Below are 9684 nucleotides of genomic sequence, written 5' to 3'. Positions count from 1 at the left end.
TCCTATCCTTAAATCCCGTGCTCTTTCCCATGTACTGCGCTGCCCCTAATGTCCTGATCTCAAGAGGAGAGGACAGAGTCACTCTCTTGAGCCTTTTTAAGGACATTTCATCTATTGTCATTCTCTCCTTGCTCCTCCAAGAGGATGCACCACCCCCACCACCTACCCCAGAAGCATGGGGTGTAGGATGATAACTCCACTTTGCTGTGTCCTAGAGTCGGTCAAAAACCGTGAGCTAGCCATGTATTGGTAGAGCCACTTATTTGATCCAGCCCTGTGCTTGGTGCTCAGTGGGATACAGGAGGATAAAACCTGTTCCTTGGCTTTGAGAACATCATAATCTAGCCATTAAATCATAACCCATGTAATAACTCACACTTAGGAAATGCTTTGAAGTTATTAAATGTCTTGTAAGGTCAGTGTAATTTCCCTCAATGATCCTTTGCAAATAATTATCTCCATTTTACAGATAAGGAAACTGAGGCTTAGCAACTTGCCCATGGTCACATTGCTAATAAGTGAAGGAGATTGATTAGAACCCAGTACTTCTGACTCTAAGGCAGGTCTTTCTACTACAACACAGATGCTTCCTAAGTGGTCATAATAAAAGCAGAGTTTTTCCCATTGTAAATAAGGGCCGGAGGGAACCAACATCATCTGCCTACGTCTACATCTATACCTACCAGCTCTGAGTTAGTGCCCCTGACAGCCACGCGGCCAGAGCACGGGCATGAGCTGTTGTGAAGGGGCAGAGGGGCCCCAGCGTGTTCTCCAGGCCCCCTGTGCTGACGCCTTCCATTGGAATCTTGGGATTGTTCTGGGGGCTCGGAGGCAGCCAGCAGGAGAGCTCGCTGGGGCCAGCTGTTCACTCGCTTCCCGACTTGTTTTCCACTCGAATCCTCTGGTGTCTGATGCTGCCGAAGTCATCCTGGTTTCTCCAGAACCATGCATCAGAATGTAACATCTGGCAGGCCCACCCGGCTGAGAAGGCCCCCATTACAGGCCCGACAAGAGCAGCTGCCATAGAGGAACCAGCCTTCCTAGCTAGGAGGAGAGGAGGCTCTGGTCCCCATCAGTGGAGGCAGCAGCCAATGAAATGGTAGATCTTTTGAAGTATTTTATACACTTCAGTCTATAGTACAAAGTGAATTGAACCAATCTGAAATTACTCCCAATCTATCCCACTTCCCACAAGTTAGGTGACGTGAAATCTGAAATAACTGAGGAAACAAAGGTTCGAGCTCCCGAGCGTGTGGATTGATTAAGCAATTCATGGCATAACAAACTGGGACCAGGCCCCCTCAGCGTAGCACTGGATCCTACATACAAGGGAAGATGGATTCTTAAGCATTAAAAGAACCAGGATATAAACCAGGATACAAGATTAGGTAATCTGATTTCTAATTGGAAGAAAGATTAGGGACTTTCTGAGTTGGGAGGGGGGAGAGTGGACAGGGGCAATTTCCTGAAATCAGAAAGAGGGGTCCCACTTCCCCAAGTGTTTGTTTTCAACCAAAGGAACAAAGAAACACTGACTGACTACTACAGGGCCAGTTTTCAGGTAAGACATAACAGGTTGCTCGAGATGTATAATTGTAAGAAAACTGCATCAATCTTTGGATCTGACTAGGTTTCTGGTTAGCATAATCTAGGTCCTTAGTTAAGGGACTCTAAAAGCATCAGATAGGGGTGGTCCAGCTTCTCAGCCACAGAGTGTGTATCAAAGAGTGCAATAAAGCTTTCTCACAATTAAGACAAATTAGACTAGATCCATGATTGAATAGAAAGGGGACTGAGCTAATTTCAGATTTGAGTCACAAGATGGATTCTGTGTGATTCACTCAGTTCCCAGTTATCTTCTTAACTACAATCTGAGGCTAAAATGAACTAAGTGGGTTATTGGAAGACTGTGTGGACAGTCCATCTGTAACATGGTACTTACTGTTCACAGAGCGCAGAGTGTGGGCCCCTTTCCACAGAAAAGCAGTCTGGGCAGAACCCTGGGGCCTAGGCCACTAACCAGGTGGAATTGATGGAAATGCAAGGCCCCCATGGCTGCACCACCAGTCCTGATCAAATAAAATTTAACCCAGTCATGAAACTGTGCTTTGGTGTCCTTCTGGGGGGAACTGATGAAATGAGAACTTGAAACTCGACAACTCAACCATTTGCATTTTGGTGCTTTACTGTTCTTAGCTCCTCAATGGCTTATCCTTAAAAAAAGGGATGTGACAATGACCATCTTTGAAAGAGGAACCAAATACCCTGACCCTGGAGGCTGAATGAGATCAAACTGAGGAGCAAAATGGCTTAGAATTTTCTCCTTTTTAAAATTTTTTATTCAGAAAGTAGGACCTATCATTTCATCAGCACTGGGCATTCCCATGTGAGGAAACGCCCTCTTCCTGTGCAGATGAGCAACTGCCTTGCCTTCAGTAGTCTCAGGACATTTCTGGTATCATGGACCCCTTGGGTGAACCCTATGGACCCCTTCTCAAACAGCAGGTTTTTTTTTTTAAATAATGTTTTATTTTTCCCCAATTACATGTTAAAACATTTTTAGCTTCTTTTTATAGTTTTGAGTTCCAAAGTCTGTCCCTCCCTCCTCCCTGAGAAGGTAAGCAATCCGATATAGTTTATACCTGTCAGCATAGTGTTTAAATGCCCAAAACCCATAGGCTTACAGAGGAAACCAATTGGATTGAAATAGAACTAACTGCCAAAAAACTTTTTTAAGGTAAGTCTTAAGAACCTTTGTCTCAAAGAAGAGGCAGAGATGCTGGGAGTTTTGCTCACACTCAGTATGCTGGGCCTCCCTGATAAACAAAGCCGTGTGTGTTTCCCTGGTTCTGCCTTGGGAAATTCTCAGGAAGCCAGACCACCAGGTGGAGTTTCCAGAATGACAAGTCATTCTTACCAGCTCCACCTAGAAAACAAGTCATACCAGAAGTCACTGGTCATGTACATGCATGGTACCCTGGAAAAGTCCTTGCTCTGGTGTCAGAGAGCCTGGGTTCAAATCCTGCTTCTGCTCCTTACCACCTATGGGACCCTGGGCAATTCCCAACACTTCCCTTGGGCCTCAGTTTCCTCATCTATTGAATTGGACTAGATGGCCACTTCTAACTAAATCTGTGGTCCTCTGCATCAGGTTTGGAGTGAGGTCACCTGGGTCCAAATCCAGGTTCTGGTGCTCACTCGCTGCCTTTCTGACCTTGCACAAATAGCCTCATCTCTGCACTTTGGTTTCCTCATCTCTAAGATGGAGGAGTTGACCTCTGTGGTCTCTGAGGAGACCCTCCCAATACAATTCCAACTGGCATTCTAAGAGCAATGTTACTCAGAGTTTATTTCTTACTCTAAAGTGAAAGAAAAAGGGTTCTGAGTAATATGATTCTTAGAACCACACACACACACGCCCCATCAGAGCTTCTGCTGATCCTGGTCCTCATCTCAGAACTGTGACATGGCCTTGGAAGCCAGACTCCTTCCCTCTGGTCATAGAATAGTGCAGCACAGGGAGGGAGCTGCTCTTTGGTGCCCAGGGCTCTTAGGGGGCCTGGAGAAGTGAGGAGATCCATCCCAGGAGCAGTGAGAGTGGAGGGAAAATGTGGAGGAGAGTCAAGGGGCAGAGAAGGAGCGGAGAAGAAATCCCTTTTTGCCCTAAGGAGACCGCATGACCACTTGCTGGAGACGTAGAGGGGACTAGGTGGTTTCTAAGATCCTTCCCAACTCTCTCTGGTTCCACAGAGGTTTACAGATTGATTTACTCCTATTGCCTCATTTGAGAAATGCCTTCAGCTTGTCTGGGGGGACTTCCAACTTTGGTGGATTCCTGACCATTATGAAATGTCACTTCCTTCCTTGTTACAAAGCACAGTCTTCATTCCCCAGTTGATAAACGGTCAAAGGATATGAATAAGCAGTTTTTGGATAAAGAAATTAAAGCTATCTATAATCATATGAAAAAATGCTTTAAATCCCTATTGATTAGAGAAATGCAAATCAAAACAACTCTGAGGTACCACATTACACCTATCACATTGGCTAACATGACAAAACAGGAAAATGATAAATGTTGGAGAACATGTGGGAAAATTGGAACAATGCATTGTTGGTGGAGTTGCAAACTGATCCTACCATTTTGGAGAGCAATTTGGAACTATGCCCAAAAGGCTATAAAAATGTGCATACCCTTGACCCAGCAATAGCATTTCTAGGGCTGTATCTCAAAGAGATCACAAAAATGGGAAAAGGACTACTCACATGTACAAAAATATTTATAGCAGCTCTTTCTGTGGTGGCAAAGAATTGGAAATTGAGGGGATGCCCATCAATTGGGGAATGGCTGAACAAGTTTTGGTATATGAATGTAATTGAATACTATTGTGCTATAAGAAATGATAAACAGGTGGACTTCAGAAAAACCTGGAAAGACTTGTATGGACTGATGCTGAGTGAAGTGAGCAGAACCAGGAGAACGTACACAGGAACAGCCACGTTGTGCAGTGACTGACTTTGATAGACTTAGCCCTTCTCAGCAATGCAAGAATTTAAGATATCTCCAAAAGTCTCATGCTAGAAAATGCTATCCACATCCAAAGAAAGAACTATAGAGTCTGAATGAAGCTCAAAGCACACTATTTGTTCTTTTTTTTCTTTCTGTTTTGTTTTGTTTCTTCTTTCCTGTGGTTCCTCCTCTTGGTTCTAATTCTTCCTTACAACATGACAAATGTGAAAATATGTTTAATAGGAATGTATATAGATAGCCTATGTCAGATTGCTCACCGTCTTAGGGGGGCGGTGGAAGGGAGGGGGAGAAAATTTAAAGCTCAAAAGCTTATGGAAGTGAATGTTGAAAACTAAAAATAAATTAATAAAAAAAAAACACAGTCTTGTTAAAAATGACCCCTGACCTTGGGATCAGACAACTTGGGATTCTTGGAGCTGAAAAGGACCTGAGGGGGTCATCTAGTCCAACTCTCATTTTGCAAATGAAAAAACTGAGACCCAAAGTCAGAGCAGGACTCTAACTCTGGTCCAGTCGGGCAGGGTAACCAGCAGTAACTCCGATCTGCAAGAACAGTCATTTCATTAGTTTGTTAGGATTGTTGAGGATTTCCATGTTCGCCACTTCCTAATTTTCTTCTTGAGGAAAAGTCTTCATACTATTAGGGGTGGGGAAAGGGCCACATGTGGCCTCGAGGCCACAGGTTCCCCACCCCTGGGTTAGGCCTCTGGCCTCTTTCATTTGTTTATTTAGAGCCATACTTCAATCATACAAAAGATTACAGACTTAGACCTAGAAGGGTCTTTAAAGGTCTTTTAATTGTTATTTAGTTGTTTAGTTGTCGTTTAGTCATTTTTCAGTCATTTCCTACTCTTTGTGACCCCTTTTGGGGTTTTCTTGGCAGAGATACTGAAGTGGTTTGCCATTTCCTTCTCCAGCTCATTTTACAGATGAGCAAACTGAGGTAAACAGGGTGAAGTGACTTGCCCAGGGTCACACAGCTAGTAACTGTCTGGGGCTAGATTTGAACTCAGGAAGATGAGTCTTCCTGACACCAGGCTCAGTGTTCTGTGCATTATGGTGCCACCTAGCTTCTCTTATAGGCCATCTAGTCCAAATGACACCTTTTTCAGGGAAGAAAACTGAGGCCCAGGGAAATCCAGTGATATGCCCAAGGTCAGACAGGTAGCAGAGGTGAGATTTGAACTCAAGTCCTCAGACTCCAGATCTAGCATGCTTTCCACAATCTGGGATGTGCCATCCATCTGCCACATTCTGCAGCCCACTCACGCTCTACTGAATTCCGCCTCGCTTGTCTCACGACCAGTCTAGGAAGGCCTTGGCTGTCTCATAATTTAAGGGCAAGAATCCGGAGAAGCCCTGATCTCAGCAGGCGAGGGAGGAGGACGGGGAAAGATGGAAGAAAGAATTCGGAGTAACACAGCTCTAAGGATGTCGGTGGGAGCCAGAGCTTGAGCTCAGCGACCATCAAGCCCAATTCTTCTACCTTACAGATGAGGAAACTGAGGCACACAGATCAAGCCATCTGCCTGAGGCCACACAGGCAACAAACATCAGAGTTTGGTCGCCTCACTCCAAATCTGATGCTGTTACCAGGCTTTTGTATCCCTCTTTCACCTGCCCTCTTTCTATCTCCTGGAGACAGCTTTTAAAAAGTTAAGTTTCTCAGCCTGGTGGCACACACCTGTGATTCCCACTCCTGGGGAGTCTGGGGATGGTGGATTGCTTGAGCTCAGGAGCTCTGAGCTGCAGCGAGCTAACAACAGTCAGATGTCCTAGATAAGTCTGGCATAGATATGGCGAACCCCTCACCGCAGATGGACCACAGGCTGCCTAAGGAGAGTCAAACTGTCCCACGCTGGAAACAGAGCAAGTCAAAGCTTTCTTGGCAATGAACAGGAGGATTGATTGGGCTAGGCAGCAGCTGCTATACCTCCAGCCTGGTCAAGGTAGGGAAACCCAATCTAAAAAAAAAGCTAAGGCAGCTAGAGGGTGCCATAGTGCACAGAGCACAGGCCTGGAGTCAGGAAGACCAGAGTTCAAATCTAGCCTCAGACACTTACTAGTTGGATGATTCTGGCAAGCCATTTAACTTCTGTCTCTCAATTTCCTCCTCCATTAAACAAGATCATAATAGTGCCCACCTCCAGAGGTTGTTATGAGTATAAAATGAGATAATATTTGTAAAATACTTAAGGGCCAGCTAGGTGGAACATTGGATAGAGCTCTGGTCTTGAAGTCAGGAGGACCTGAGTTCAAATCTGGTCTCAGACACTTGACACTTACTAGCTGTGTGACCCTGGGCAAGTCACTAAACCCCAATTGCCTCACCAAAAAATAAGTAAAATGCTTAAGACAGTACCTCACACATAGTAGGCACTTAATAAAGGATTATTTCCTTCCCCTTCCCTCTTTGCCAATAAAATATCAACTCCTTGAAAGAAGGGACTATTTCATTTTTGTCTTTGTATCTATCCAACTGCTGGAGCAGCTAGCACAATGTCTATGGCACTTGAGAGAAAAGACCGATTGCTTGCATGTTTGATTGATTGATTGATTAATTGTTTAAGTTCTGAAGTTCATAAGAACTGTGCACAGAAATGTGCATCTACATTGGTTTCTTTAGACAACTCTTTTTCTCCTCCTAATGTTTTTTCTTCCTGTCTTCAGCATCATATTCATGAGTGTTTCATACCCTTCAGGGCTGACCTCCTCTGTAGGAGTTTAAGCTGTAGGATCCCTCCTATCCTTTCTCTGAACACTCTGAAATATTCTCTCCAAAAATAAAGGGTATATGTCAGACTCTGATTCTTCTCTTTAATCACAAACTCTCAAGCAAAGAGGTCACTTCCCTACAAAGATCCCATCATTTCCATTCCAGCAAACAAGCAAACAATGCCTTGTTGATGAGAATCAAATCCAGAAGAGTAAGTATTACTCTTTGTTAATTCCTTCACCTGTTGAGGGATGAAATTATCATTAAGATAAATCCAAAAACTATTAGCTATGCTTTTGGTTAAGATGGTGACATTAAAAGTTGTAGAGAAACTCAATTCTCCAAAGCTTAAAAAATATCTGAAAACAGACCTAGAAAGACCTATGATAAAGGAAACCAGAAAGAAACAGAAATAAATCACTCAACCCAGTCCATAACTGCACAGAAAAACTGCCAAAAGACAATGAAGTCTGCTTGAGGGGTCAAACCAGGAATGCCAGCTTAGGTAAATGCAAAAAAAAAAACAAACCACTAGAGGCAAGAAAATCGTGCTAATGGTACCAAAACAATGGTTCCAAGGAAACAAACACAAGCTTTGGTACCCACACCACAAAACTAGTGGAAGGGCGGGGAGCCAGTAAGAACTCTAACAAATGAACCTGAAGCCAGCCAGCACTCTGAATAAGGGCATCACAATCAGTGCCAATTCTAATAACACAGTGCCAGAAGCTAGATCCCAGACTTGGTCTTGGTTAGACAGAAACAGGGAGCAGAAAACCATCTCCCATAGGTCACTGTCCAGGGAGACACAGCCTGGCACTCCCTGGAGCACTGGAATCCACAGTAGGAGAAAGGAGACAAGACAAGCACAGTACCTGGAAGGGAGCTGAGGGGGTAACTGGGGTGTACTGTGCAGGAGACCTAAGACCAGCATGATTTCCAATGGCCCCCTGGAGCCTCTGTCAGGGGCATAACAGAAGCATAACATTGCGGCATGTTGCTGGGAGGAGTAAGTCCAGCTGAGCAAAGAAATAGCTTAGAAACTGAAAAACAGAGAATTCACTCCATGGATAGACTAGTTATGTGTTTGTCAAATACAACACGGATCAACTCAGCTTATCAGTGGAAGCATCTGTTCAACACAGAAGCTACATTTACTAAGAGACTGTTAGGGACTGTTCCTAGGAAGAAAGAAAAAGCTGTCCACAGTTTCAGATTTGTGAGTTACCTTGAACACATGGGTTTTCTTTATGTGACTCCTTAGCAGGTTCTGAGCGTGTTCACTTTCCCCAACAGATACTTAGGCAATGGTGGGAGAACGTGATCTAAATCATGTTGACTGTGATGTTTTTATTATTTCTGCATTTATTTTAATATATGAATACCTGTGATGTTGTTACTCCTTTTGCCATATTGCTAAGCAAATGGTTATGTTTAAGAACTAAATGTGTTGGGGCAGTTAGATGGTGTAGTGGATAGAGCACCAGCCCTGAAGTCAAGAGGACCTGAGTTCAAATCCAGCCTCAGAAACTTGACACTAACTAGCTGTGTGACCCTGGGTAAGTCGCTTAACCCTAATTGCTTCACACATGAAAAAAAATCTGAATGTGTCATCCTTGTGAGTGGCTTGTTTTGTGTAAATGGAAGGAGCATAGTAGTGCAAGCCCAAGAGCTAAAACAGTGAATAGGGGAAGTATACTCCTCTACAACAGGATTATCTCCAATACCTCAAGAGAGTTGTACTGTAACCTTGTGATGGTAGTTCCTCTCCATAAACTTAGACCAGCTAGTGTAAGGGCAAGTGGAAGAGAGTGAGTCATCCTAGAAAGTGAGTAGGTGGTCACACACTCATGAGAGAGGTATGAGGTGCATGGGTGGCCACCCCACATACTTATTACATTGAATGGGCTTATGCTAAGCACAACCCACACATTACCCAAGTCAGGAAAAAAAAAAATACTGCAAGCAGCCGGGGAAAAAAAAATTAATTCAAGGACCAAGGAACCAGTCAGGATCACACAAGACTTACTAGCACCTACTTGAAAGAAAAATTTGTAATACAACGTTCCAAAGGGCTAAACATAAAGGCTTACAACCAAGAGCAATTTACCTTAAAAAAAAAAAAAAAACAACTGAATATAGCCCTATACAGAGGAAATGGGCTTTTATAGAATACAAGAGTTTCAAGTATTCCCGGTGAAAAGGCAAAACTGAGCAGAAATTTTGAAATGCAAATGCTGGAGGAAAGAGAAACCTAGAAAGTAAAGGGGGAAAGGGGAGGAAATGAGCATTTATTAAACACCTGCTACATTTCCAGGCACTGTATTAAGTACTTTAAAAATATCTCATTTGAGTTAAATGCATCTGAACCACTGGAAGAAGCTAAATAGATTGTTTGCATGCAAATATCTTCAAGGATCACAGGAGACAAACAGTA

The sequence above is a fragment of the Vombatus ursinus genome, unplaced genomic scaffold (assembly GCF_900497805.2).
Source record: "Vombatus ursinus unplaced genomic scaffold, bare-nosed wombat genome assembly UNPS02009105.1, whole genome shotgun sequence".
In the NCBI taxonomy this organism is placed as follows: Eukaryota; Metazoa; Chordata; class Mammalia; order Diprotodontia; family Vombatidae; genus Vombatus; species Vombatus ursinus.
The sequence above is the reverse complement of the archived record's forward strand: the minus strand, read 5'-3'. Positions refer to the sequence as shown.